The sequence below is a fragment of the Oncorhynchus kisutch genome, linkage group LG17 (assembly GCF_002021735.2).
Source record: "Oncorhynchus kisutch isolate 150728-3 linkage group LG17, Okis_V2, whole genome shotgun sequence".
NCBI lineage: Eukaryota > Metazoa > Chordata > Actinopteri > Salmoniformes > Salmonidae > Oncorhynchus > Oncorhynchus kisutch.
In genome coordinates this window covers 41,275,886-41,290,028 of record NC_034190.2, presented here as the reverse complement: position 1 = coordinate 41,290,028, position 14,143 = coordinate 41,275,886, and the positions used below count along the sequence as shown (strand labels likewise).

The following is a 14,143-nucleotide window of genomic DNA, read 5'->3' as shown; positions in this document are numbered from 1 at the left end:
ACCTATTACTATGAAATTATTAACGGGGAACCACTTGCTATAAGTCAGCAAGAAGCTATGAAATAGTTACAATTATAAGTAGGGTTAACGTATAATTCTGAAGGCAATGAAGTTCTCAAAATGACAAGGCAATGCATTCTTGGAGACAGTAGAAGTTTTGACAAAACACACACGATTTATTTAGAAATAACCAGGGTAAAACAAGGAATGTACAGGATGAATGAATAATGGAGATTGTGAATGCATAATTATGTACTACAACAGGAAAAGTAAGACCTAACTGGTAGAAAGGTACTTGAGGAGGATTAGACTGTACTTTATAAACCATGACTATTGTGTTCCAACCACATCTAGGCTATATTGTCATTGGACGTCACCCAAATCTATTCTCACTACAGGATACACGGTGCTTAGTCTTACTACGTACATAAAGGCAGTGTACATTGTAGGTGAATATAAGGGAACATTTCCTTGCCGCATGAGACTGCATTAAGTTTCAATTACAGAACTAACACACTGAATGTAGATGCAATGGACTTGCACACCTTATCAGTATTCAAAGGAGAGGACTTGACCCTAACCAGATGCAATATTAGCTAAACAACCCAAATTCACAAAGGGCAGTAGAGATGGAAGAGAGCAATGCATTCTGAACGGATGTGGCATAAGCATGAACTCGGATCACGAGTTTACAGGGTCCCCGTCGCAAGGCTGGAATGAATCATCTGTCTGGTTCTGCCTCAGCTTCCGGCTGCACTGCACGGAATGCCAATGGGGCAATTAGCGCCCCCCAAGCAACCGAACGTGCTGTGCCCTCTGGGGATGAGAGAGCATGGTGTTGAATTCATAACTGCAATAGTGGCACAATAGTAGTCCCTGGTGTAGGGGAGTGTGTACACTTATTACTATGAAATTATTAATGGGGTACCACTTGCTATAAAATAGTTACAATTATAAGTATGGGAAACTTATAATTCCGAAGGCAGTTAAATTCTTAAAATGACAAGGCAATGCTTTCTTGGAGACAGTGGATATTTTTGCAAAACACATCCAATTTAATTAGAAATACCCAGGATAAAACAGGGAATGTACAGGATGAATGAATAATGGAGGTTGTAAATGCAAAATGATGTACTAATGGGATAGGATACAGAATCAGAGTCACAAACAGGGAACGAGGATTAGAGGACCTAAAGGACCTTTTTTCTTTCTACTGTGTTATTGACTTGTTTATTGTTTACTCCATGTGTAACTCTGTGTTGTTGTCTGTTCACACTGCTATGCTTTATCTTGGCCAGGTCGCAGTGTTAAATGAGAACTTGTTCTCAACTAGCCTACCTGGTTAAATAAAGGTGAAATAAAAAAATATATTAAAAAATGATCCCTGTTAGTGAGCATTTCTCCTTTGCCAAGATAATCCATCCACCTGACAGGTATGGCATATCAAGAAGCTGATTAAACAGCGTGATCATTACATACAGTTTGTCACGTCCTGACCATAGAATTTATTTTCTATGGTGGAGTAGGTCAGGGCGTGACTGGGGGGTGTTCTAGTTTATTATTTCTATGTGTATTCTATGTTTTCTATTTCTTTGTTGGCCGAGTCTGGTTCCCAATCAGTTGTCTCTGATTGGGGATCATACTTAGGCAGCCTTTTTCCACTTTGTGGGATCTTGTTTATGTATAGTGCATGTGAGCACTGCATTTTTTTCATGTTTTGTTTTTCTTCTGTTTTGTTTGGTGAGTTTATTATTTATTAAACATGTGGAATTCTATGCACGCTGCGCCTTGGTCCAATCATTATAACGATTGGGACACAGTTGAAGTCGGAAGTTTACATACACTTAGGTTGGAGGTATTAAAACTTGTTTTCAACCACTCCACAAATTTCTTGTTTAACAAACTCTAGATTTGGCAAGTCGGTTAGGACAACTACTTTGTGCATGACACAAGTAATTTTTCCAACAGTTGTTTACAGACAGATTATTTCACTAAAAAGTCACTGTATCCCAAATCCAGTGGGTCAGAAGTTTACGTACACTAAGTTGATAGTGCCTTTAAACAGCTTGGAAAATACCAGAAAATGATGTCATGGCTTTAGATGCTTCTGATAGGCTAATTAACATAATTTGAGTCAATTGGGGGTGTACCTGTGGATGTATTTCAAGGCCTACCTTCAAACTCAGTGCCTCTTTGCTTGACATCATGGGAAAATCTCAAGAATTCAGCCAAGACCTCAGAATAAACATTGTAGACCTCCACAAGTCTGAGTCATCCTTGGGAGCCTCAAACGCCTGAAAGTACCACGTTCATCTGTACAAACAATAGTATGCAGTACTATATAAACACCATGGGACCACGCAGCCGTCATACTTCTCAGGAATGAGATGCGTTCTGTCTCCTAGAGATGAACGTACTTTGGAGCGACAAGTGCAAATCAATCGCAGAACAACAGCAAAGGACCTTGTGAAGATGCTGGAGGAAACAGGTACAAAAGTATCTATATCGACAGTAAAAGGATTCATATATCGACATAACCTGAAAGGCAACTCAGCAAGGAAGAAGCCACTGCTCCAAAACCACCATAAAAAAGCCAGACTACGGTTTGCAACTGCACATGGGTACAAAGATCGTACTTTTGGAGAAATGCCCTCCTGTGTGATGAAACAAATATAGAACTGTTTAGCCAAAATGACCATCGTTATGTTTGGAGGAAAAAGGGGGAGGCTTGCAAGCCCAAGAACACCATCCCGACTGTGAAGCACAGGGGTGGCAGCATCTTATTTTGGGGTCTTTGCTGCAGGAGGGACTGGTGCACTTCACAAAATAGATGGCAACATGAGGTAGGAAAATGACATGCATATATTGAAGCAACATCTCAAGACATCAGTCAGGAAGTTAAGGCTTGGTCGCAAATAGGTCTTCCAAATGGACAATGACCTCAAGCATACTTCCAAAGTTGTGGGAAAATGGCTTAAGGATAACAAAGTCAAGGTATTGGAGTGGCCATTTCAAAGCCCTGACCTCAATCCTATTATAGAACATTTGTGGGCAAAACTGAAAAAGCGTGTGCGAGCAAGGAGGCCTACAAACCTGACTCAGTTACACCAGCTCTGTCAGGAGGAATGGGCCAAAATTCACCCAACTTATTGTGGGAAGCTTGTGCAAGGCTACCCGAAACATTTGACCCAAGTTAAACAATGTAAAGGCAATGCTACCAAATACTAATTGAGTGTATGTAAACTTCTTACCCACTGGGAATGTGATGAATGAAATGAAAGCTGAAATAAGTAATTCTCTACTATTATTCTGACATTTCACATTCTTAAAATAAAGTGGTGAACCTAACTGACCTAAGACAGGGAATTTTTACTAGGATTAAATGTCAGGAATTGTGAAAAACTGAGATTAAATGTAGTTGGCTAAGGTGTATGTAAACTTCCGACTTCAACTGTAGGTGCACCTTCTTTCTGCTGGCTACAATATGGTATTTAATCCATTTTAGAATAAGGCTGTAACAACAAAATGTGGAAAAGTCAAAGATGTCTGGTTACTTTCTGAATGCGCCAAATTCTCAAACTAACAGCAGTGCCTATATGATGTCCTTCCATGCAGGTGTGATATGCTGGAATGATGCTTCTACGCAAATGTTGTAGGCTAATATAAATTGCAAAATGGAAGGCAAACAAATTTCCCTTAAAAGTCCATTTTGCTCGTTCTTTACCTACTGCATGTGCAGCAGCTGGACACAATTCGACATGACAGTGCCATAGTGGTTCACAATATTCTTATCACACTATGCCTGGCTGGATCTCCAATTAAACAAATTGTGGACACAGACGACCTAAGAAGTCCCGAGACGTTTGTTAATTAAAGACTTTGATCAACAGTCTGGTGTCGCCTGGCGCCATTTGTGACATAGCAGACGACCTGTCTCCTTCCCTCATGTCTCAGTTGAATGAGGCCTAAGTATGGGACTCAAACTGCATTCTAATGAACTTGAATCTTTACCCACGTTGTCATAGAAAACACTCGCCCGACTCTTTAGGTTGTTCAAACACAACACACATTTACGGCTCCATTCACGAATGCACTCTCACTGTAGAGCAACCTTTTAAACTAAACGCAAACACTTTTCACTTCAACCGTTTATCGCTCAAATCGCTAGTCTTTTGTCAAGACAAGCCATGCTTGGATTGCTGGATGATATGAGCGTGGTTTATCTTGACAAAAGATGATGGCTGGAACATCCAAATAAATGTTCTCAGCACTTGATATGTGATAGGTTTTTTAATGAATCAACAGTTGTTCCTCTGATGGTGCTGACATGTCTGCCTTGTTCTTCCTGCCATTCATGCTCTGTCTTATCGAAACAACAGACTAAACAGGGGGAGGTTTTACTACTGGTGGGTTGCTCTGACTGCACACTTCCCACAAAACAAGACTTCTTTGTAAGACTGTGTTTACAGTAGTGACATTTCTGTCTTTTGGTGGGCTGATGGGTGTGGGACATTTGAGTATTTTTGCAAGTTGATGTGTGTCTGTTCACTGATGTCTGGTTGCTGATGGCGCTGCTGTGGATAACAGCTGTATTACTGTTTCTGCTACCAATTCTGCTATTTTGTTGCTCTGGTTCTGTAATAGTCACATTGTTGCTGTACACCTGTGTCAGAATCCTACGGTTCTTACCTTTTTAACAGTACTAAGCATGTGTTTGTAGGACTTATAGTTTTTAAATCAAAATGTACAAGGTATGTTATAATTTGAGTCTCTTAGAAAATGCCACCAGAGGGTGTCAGGTTTTACAGATAGTTCACCAAAATTACAATATGACATATTGGTTTCCTTACCATATCGCATTCTTAACTCTTGTGGCACAAGTCCAATGCAAGTCAATTGTAAACACATTAGCATTTTTGTGCTTCATATCCAAATCATCCATAAGTAACATAATTGAGTTACATAATACATTTGTTGATACTTTAGGATGATTTGAACATGAATCGTGAAAATGCTAATAAAGGTACCATTGACTTGCATTGAAATTGTGCCACAAATAAAAAATATAATTATTTTGAAACAGTGGCCAACTAAACCAAAGCATGGGTTGCTGTCATACTTTGTCAATAGATTGCTTACAGGCAACTGGGTATGGTTGAGTATGGCAGTCGTGATACCCTAGCTCAGGTTTCCCCAACTGGTGGACCGCGAGTGTTTTCTTAGCAAAAACATTTTTTTATTAGGGAAATCTGTTCACAAGTATTCCCACGCATAATAGAGAGGCACGTGATCATATACAAATGCAAGCAAGGTTTGAAATGATTATGTTTTAGTCATATATTTTAGGTCAAGGGGGTAGGCAGGGTGCTTTGTATTGCCAGAATTGGTGTCATTCAAGTCTTTCTCTGATGGTGTGAAGTGACAAGATCTCCAGCAGCGGGGACCATTCTCCTCAACTTTAACCTCATTGCCTGCAAGGTTGGGATGGGCACCATTGTCCTCAGACACTTCACGCTCACAGTCCAAAAGGTTGGGGGGGGGGGGGGGGTATTCCTCATCACTGATTTATCTGACTCCCTCTCACACACAGATTCTTCATCAGAATAAAACAATATTTCTTGTATCTCCTCGTTTCCACTTGAAACCGGACATTATCTCTACTCTATCATTGTCTGTCAAAAGTTAAGTTTTTCTGTCAGGAGTGACTTAGATTGTAACTATGGTTACTCATTGCCATCTCAGACCCCCCTTTCCAGGGATTTTATTCTTATTCATTTTATAAACTTAGCCTGTGCTTGTCCCCCATTTATTAATAAATCCCCCATCATAGTAATATTTCCTTCATAATTTCCCCCCACAATACCTTGCCCCATTTCCACCTTCCACAAATGAAATATACCCACCCCCTACAAACCACCCTAAAATGGTTTCATCCAAATCTGGTAACCTTGTTTAGCTGGTCAAGAGGTGATGATCTGTGAGGTGATAACATTTTATTTGCTTTGTGATTTGTCAAAACCTGTAAATGATTTGTCAAGTCATGTGCTCTGGTTCTTGTATACACTGTAACAAGCAATTTGAAGATTTGTAATATGCTGAAAAGTGGCCAAATTAAGTTGACCTTAACTTTGACTTTGTTTATTTGTGTTTTATAGTGAATGGCATTCTGGGATTAGGGAGTTTTCGCTTGTCAAACGTAAACATACACTACCTTTCAAAGGTTTTTGAAAGAAAAGGAAATTTTTTGTCCATTAAAATAACATCAAATTGATCAGAAATACAGTGTAGACATTGTTAATGTTATAAATTACTATTGTAGCTGGAATATCTACATAGGCCTACAGAGGCCCATTATCAGCAACCATCACTCCTGTGTTCCAATGGCACGCTGTGTTCCAATGGCGATTCCAAGTTTATAATTTTAAAAGGCTAATTGATCATTAGAAAACCCTTTTGCAATTATGTTAGCACAGCTGAAAATGGTTGTCTGATTAAAGAAGCAATACAACTGGTCTTCTTTAGACTAATTGAGTATCTGGAGCATCAGCATTTGTGGGTTCGATTACAGGCTCAAAATGGCCAGAAACAAATAACTTTCTTCTGAAACCCATCAGTCTGTTCTTGTTCTGAGAAATGAAGGGTATTCCATGCAAGAAATTGCCAAGAAACTGAAGATCTTGTACAACGCTGTGTACTACTCCCTTCATAGAACAGCGCAAACTGGCTCTAACCAGAATAGAAAGAGGAGTGTGAGGCCCCGGTGCACAACTGAGCAAGAGGACAAGTACATTAGACTGTCTAGTTGGAGAAACAGACGCCTTACAAGTTATCAACTGGCAACTTCATTAAATAGTACCAGCAAAACACAAGTCTCAACATCAAGAGGCGACTCCGGGATGCTGGCCTTCTAGGCAGAGTCGCAAAGAAAAAGCCATATCTCAGACTGGTCAATACAAATAAAAGATTAAGATGGGCAAAAGAACACAGACACTGGACAAAGGAAAATTCAAAGTTTGAGGTGTTCGGATCACAAAGAAGAACATTCGTGAGATGAAATGAAAAGATGCTGCAGGAGTGCTTGATGCCATATGGCAATGTGATGCTGCTTTGAAGGTAGTAAAGTGGGAGATTTGTACAGGGTAAAAGAGATCTTGAAGAAGGAAGGCTATCAGTCCATTTTGCAACGCCATGGCATACCCTGTGGACGGTGCTTAATTGGAGCCAATTTCCTCCTACAACAGGAAAATGACCCAAAGCACAGCTCCAAACTATGAAAAAACTATTTAGGGATGAAGCAGTCAGCTGGTATTCTGTCTATAACGGAGTGGCCAGCACAGTCACCAGATCTCAACCCTATTGAGCTGTTGTGGGAGAAGCTTGACCGTATGGTACATAAGAAGTGCCCATCAAGCCAATCCATCTTGTAGGAGGTGCTTCAGGAAGCATGGGGTGAAATCTCTTCAGATTACCTCGACAAATTAACAACTAGAATGCCAAAGGTCTGCAAGGCTGTATTGCTGCAAATGGAGGATACTTTTATGAAAGCAAAGTTTGAAGGACACAATTATTTTTTCAATTAAAAATCATTATTTATAACCTTGTCAACGTCTTGACTATATTTCATACTTGTTTTCAAGGAAAACAAGGATATTTCTAAGTGACCCCAAACTTTTGAACGGTAGTGTACATGGCTGCCGTCATAAAGAATTTAGCTGACACGTATCTCTTTTATTAAACAATATTACATTTCGGCCCCCTTGTTCTCACCAGAGATGTGCTACATTGTAAACAAGTCTGTTAGGTTGCTAAATTATATTTCATTTATTTAATTTGTTATTTAGACTGGTGTATGGAATGAGTTTGGCTGTGGATATGTTCCGTGTGATGCCTAGATTGTCACGCCCTGACCTTAGAGCTTTTTATGTCTCTATTTTGGTTTGGTCAGGGTGTGATTTGGGTGGGCATTCTATGTTCCCATTTCTATGTTTTTGTATTTCTTTTTTTTTGGCCCGGGTATGGTTCTCAATCAGGGACAGCTGTCCATCGTTGTCTCTGATTGGGAACCATACTTAGGTAGCTTTTTCCCACAGGGTTTTTGTGGGTAGTTAATTTCTGTTTAGTGTTTTGCATCTTACAGGACTGTTTCAGTTATTCTCTTGTTTATTTTTGTTATAATGTTCAGTTTTAATAAAAAAAGCATGAACACTTACACTTGGAATTTTCCAAGCTGTTTAAAGGCACAGTCAACTTAGTGTATGTAAACTTCTGACCCACTGGAATTGTGATACAGTGAATTATAAGTGAAATAATCTGTCTGTAAATAATTGTTGGAAAAATTACTTGTGTCATGCACAAAGTAGATATCCTAACCGACTTGCCAAAACTATAGTTTGTTAACAAGAAATTTGTGGAGTGGTTGAAATTTTAAGGACTCCAACCTAAGTGTATGTAAACTTCCGACTTCAACTGTATGATAAGGAAGCAATACCCAGAGCTGCAGCTCCATACTACTTGTTAGACATAGATAATTTATAATGTATACTCGTTGTTGGGTTGGGATTGGTATGGGGTGCGGGGGGGTCTGTGGGTGGCTTTTGATAATTTTTTTGGTTTCCTCATGTCTTACACATTGTTAGAAAAAATGTTGGTCCAATCGGATGTAATGTACTATATTGTAGGAATATGATATGAATCCTATGAATGTAAATGGACAATTAAGGTGCTATCAATTAGGTTTATTTCTCAGAGATCAAATTATATTTCAACAAAATAATGTTGCAGGAATGCTAACTTTTCGGTTTCTAACTGCAGAAATGATTTCAAAACAATCTGAAATGGTGGGTGTCATGGCTTGCTGAAAAACATGGAACGACCCGTGTTATCTCGCTCTCCGAAGCCGATGTGAGTAAGACCTTTAAGGAATTTAACATTCGCATGGACATGGGGCCAGACAGAATACCAAGACGAGTACTCAGAGCATGCGCTAACCAACTGGCAAGTGTCTTCACTGACATTTACAACCTATCCCTGACGTGGTCTGTAATACCAACCTGTTTCAAGCAGACCACCATAGTCCCTGTGCCCCAAAATCCCAAGGTACCCTGCCTAAATGACCATGGCCGTGGGCCCTCATCTATAGCCAAGAAATGCTTTGAAAGGCTGGTCATAGCTCACATCAATGCCATCATCCCAGACACCCTTGACCCCCTCCAATTCGCAAAATGTCCCAACAGATCCACAGATGACGCAATCTCTATTGCACTACACAATGTCCTTACCCACCTGGACAAACGGAATACCTATGTAAGAATACTGTTCATTGACTACAGCTCAGCTTAGTCCCAACAGCTCAGCTTAGTCCCTTCCAAGTTCATCACCAAGCTCAGGACCCTGGGACTGAACACCTTCCTCTGCAACTGGATCCTGGACTGCCTGACTCACCGCCCCCAGGAGGTGAGGGTATGCAACAAAACATCCGCCACGCTGACCATCAACACTAGGGCCCCTAGGGTGTGTGTGCTTAGTCCCCTCCTGTACTCCCTGTTCACCAATGACTGCGTGGCAGAGCACGTCTCTAACACCATCATCAAATTAGCTGATGACACGACAGTGGTAGAACTGATCACCGACGACGATGAGGCAGCCTATAGGGAGGAGGTCAGAGACCTGGCAGTGTGGTGCCAGGACAATATCCTCTCCCTCAACATCAGCAAGACAAAAGGAGCTGATCAACTGACTCTATGCACACACACACACTGGACTACCCACACACTCACACATACTTACACTGACACCCAAACACTTGCCCACACACATAACATGGGCACGCATGCATGCTGACCACACACACACACACACAAATACACACACACACACACACACACACCACATGTGCTGCTGCTTCTGCTCCACATACAGTGCCTTGCGAAAGTATTCGACCCCCTTGAACTTTGCAACCTTTTGCCACATTTCAGGCTTCAAACATAAAGATATAAAACTGTATTTTTTTGTGAAGAATCAACAACAAGTGGGACACAATCATGAAGTGGAACGACATTTATTGGATATTTCAAACTTTTTTAACAAATCAAAAACTGAAAAATTGGGCGTGCAAAATTATTCAGCCCCCTTAAGTTAATACTTTGTAGCGCCACCTTTTGCTGCGATTACAGCTGTAAGTCGCTTGGGGTATGTCTCTATCAGTTTTGCACATCGAGAGACTGAATTTTTTTCCCATTCCTCCTTGCAAAACAGCTCGAGCTCAGTGAGGTTGGATGGAGAGCATTTGTGAACAGCAGTTTTCAGTTCTTTCCACGGATTCTCAATTGGATTCAGGTCTGGACTTTGACTTGGCCATTCTAACACCTGGATATGTTTATTTTTGAACCATTCCATTGTAGATTTTGCTTTATGTTTTGGATCATTGTCTTGTTGGAAGACAAATCTCCATCCCAGTCTCAGGTCTTTTGCAGACTCCATCAGGTTTTCTTCCAGAATGGTCCTGTATTTGGCTCCATCCATCTTCCCATCAATTTTAACCATCTTCCCTGTCCCTGCTGAAGAAAAGCAGGCCCAAACCATGATGCTGCCACCACCATGTTTGACAGTGGGGATGGTGTGTTCAGGGTGATGAGCTGTGTTGCTTTTACGCCAAACATAACGTTTTGCATTGTTGCCAAAAAGTTCAATTTTGGTTTCATCTGACCAGAGCACCTTCTTCCACATGTTTGTTGTGTCTCCCAGGTGGCTTGTGGCAAACTTTAAACAACACTTTTTATGGATATCTTTAAGAAATGGCTTTCTTCTTGCCACTCTTCCATAAAGGCCATATTTGTGCAATATACGACTGATTGTTGTCCTATGGACAGAGTCTCCCACCTCAGCTGTAGATCTCTGCAGTTCATCCAGAGTGATCATGTGCCTCTTGGCTGCATCTCTGATCAGTCTTCTCCTTGTATGAGCTGAAAGTTTAGAGGGACGGCCAGGTCTTGGCAGATTTGCAGTGGTCTGATACTCCTTCCATTTCAATATTATCGCTTGCACAGTGCTCCTTGGGAAGTTTAAAGCTTGGGAAATCTTTTTGTATCCAAATCCGGCTTTAAACTTCTTCACAACAGTATCTCGGACCTGCCTGGTGTGTTCCTTGTTCTTCATGATGCTCTCTGCGCTTTTAACGGACCTCTGAGACTATCACAGTGCAGGTGCATTTATACGGAGACTTGATTACACACAGGTGGATTGTATTTATCATCATTAGTCATTTAAGTCAACATTGGATCATTCAGAGATCCTCACTGAACTTCTGGAGAGATTTTGCTTCACTGAAAGTAAAGGGGCTGAATAATTTTGCACGCCTAATTTTTCAGTTTTTGATTTGTTAAAAAAGTTTGAAATATCCAATAAATGTCATTCCACTTCATGATTGTGTCCCACTTGTTGTTGATTCTTCACAAAAAAATACAGTTTTATATCTTTATGTTTGAAGCCTGAAATGTGGCAAAAGGTCGCAAAGTTCAAGGGGGCCGAATACTTTCACAAGGCACTGTACACTGCTGCTACAGCTGTATATTATCTATCCTCTTGCCTAGTCACTTTACCCCATACCTATATGTACATACTGTAGCTACCTCAATTACCTGTTACCCCTGCACATCCACTCACATCCACTCATACTCCCTGTATATAGCCATGTTATTTTTACTCATTATGGTTATTCACTGTATCTATTCCTCGTGTCACTATTTCTATATTTATTCAATATTTTTACTCTGCATTGCTTGAAAAGGACCCGTAACTAAGCATTTCACTGTTAGTCTACACCAGTTGTTTACAAATCATGTGACAAATAAAATGTGATTTCATTTGGTGACAGCAGAGGGAAAAAGTTTTGAGCAGTGGACTAAAGCAGTGGCTGGAACAGGGACTGGACATTAGTATTGCATGATAGAGAACCGAACATTGTATGAATAGTAATAAAAAAAACAAGGGGTAAAACTGGTGCCAGGTTGCTTTTGAGTACAATTATGTAATACCAAGTCCATGGTCAATTTACATGGGCTGTTGGTGGAATATTAGCCTGGCTGACTCAACAACCATGACTCACAGTGCAGGGAGAGCTGTGACACACAGGTCTGGAAAGGAGGTTGTTTCTTATTGCAATATTCACTCAGAAATTGAGCTACGGGGCTTCCCGAGTGGCACTGCATTGCAGTGGTAGCTGTGCCACTAGAGATCCTGGTTTGAGTCCAGACGCTGTCACAGCCGGCCGCGACAGGAAGACCCATGGGATGGTGCACAATTGGCCCTGCGTCGTCCGGGTTTGGCCGGCAGGACTGTTCTTGTCCCATCGCGCTCTAGCGACTGTGGCGGGTCGGGCCGACACATTGGTACGGATGGCTTCCGGGTTAAGCAGGCATTGTGTAAAGAAGCAGTGTGGTTTGGCTGGGTTGTGTTTCGGAGGACGCACAGGTTCTCGACCTTCACCTCTCCCGAGTCCATAGGGGAGTCGCAGTGATTAGACAATTGGATACCATTAAATTGGGGAGAAAATGGGGTAAAAAAAGAAAAATGAAATTGAGATACGGGTTTGATTGGTTGTCTCAAAAGTACTTTTTTCTTTGGGGGTTGAGACATGGATTTTAAAATCCAATCGTTGTAATGGAAGGGGGCGGTGCTTGGGGCTATGTGGCTGTGCATGTGGGTGAGTGAGAAAGAGGACAGCCAACCAGTGAAAGCACAGCCCCCTTCATTATAGACATTATGTGCCAACAACATCAAATAGAGCCATTCCAGAAGACTTCGAGAGTTAGGTGTAAGCCAGACACCAACAATGAAATGGCTCTATGTCTTTCAAAACCAATTATACCCCATATGAATAAGCCCATTTTTGTGTATTATGAGTCAACACGTGTATTTTTCTATCATTACTACCATTCTTGGTTTAAGCAATCAGAGAAGTTGTCAATTGTTGATTTCGGGAACAGGTGCCTTTTGCCATGTTGGGTGCAGATTCCATTTTGGGTGACTTTTGAATATAAATACACATCTAAGAAATAGACACTGGTGATTGTATCCTTCGTAACTATTTTTGGTCGGTGTAGCTAAGTGTTCGTTAGCTAAATGGGGGGTATTTTTTCACTCATGCCCTTGACAAGAAGTTCCTGTCTGAGGTCCGCCCAATGGGGTGTGGGCGAATTATTCATGGTTCTCTGTCCTACAGATTGGGGTGGGTGGGTACCAGAAATAACCCTTAGGCACCGACTGTTACATGTGCACACAGATGGCAATACGTCTCAATGGTGGAACCATGGTGGAGTCATTACACAAGGACTGAGGAATCTTGTCCAAACTATGATGGCCCAGGCTAGCACACAACAACTAACAGGGCCGGAAATAGCCCCGCTTTAAATGACGCTCCCCCTCCATTGTGAAAATTGTACCCCAAATTAACAGGCCGGTTGTCAACCTGAGGAAACAAGTTTGTCCAATGAGTGAGCAAATGACCTCACAGCGTTTCTTAAATTGGTCTACCTATTCCGTCTCAGGACTGAGTGCCATTACAGTGAATAAGCAGACAGTCTGAGTCAGACTCTGAAGGTTGATCTCATTCATCCCCTGATACCCATTATTGACTTAGGTATACACGGAAGTCTTGAGGCTCAGCGGTGAATGGAAAAGGGAAAGTATAGAGCTTTGCTTACGTCCCGGAAACATGAATCACCCATTGACAATGTGCTGAACAGTGCAGAGTTTAAGCTCAACAATGTGAGCAATTATATTGTTACGCCCATACATTAATGAATGGAATGAAGATTTTGAGGACATTGAGCACCAATGTTTACGCTTTTTCAGTATGTACCATGTTCACCTAGCATTGCACTGGGCCCTCCAATTGTTTTTTTTGTTGCCATTATCCACTTAGCACTAACTTATGCAGTGATACACCTGTTGGAAGCTGGAAAGTCAGAAGTGCTTTTGTCTCACACTTGAAAAAAGTGTCAAAAAAGTTTTACGGCTTAGATTTTTTTCATCGAACAGGGCACCTCAGAAACCTCTTTCAGAAACTTGGTGGGACTTTGCTACCCTATTCTCTCTCTCTCCACCTCCCTCTCTCCCTCAGTCTCCCTTTCCCTCCCTCTGTTTT

General features: G+C 41.2%; 1 long non-coding RNA gene across 1 annotated transcript in view; it reads right to left on the bottom strand.

Annotated features, from left to right (window-relative positions):
- Window positions 1–235: 235 nt before the first annotated feature.
- The window catches only part of LOC109908402 (uncharacterized), a 31,326-nt gene continuing 17,418 nt past the window's right edge, over window positions 236–14,143 (bottom strand). The window contains exon 3 of the long non-coding RNA XR_002257663.2: window positions 236–816. This is a non-coding gene — a long non-coding RNA (uncharacterized LOC109908402). The remainder of the gene's footprint in view (window positions 817–14,143) is intronic.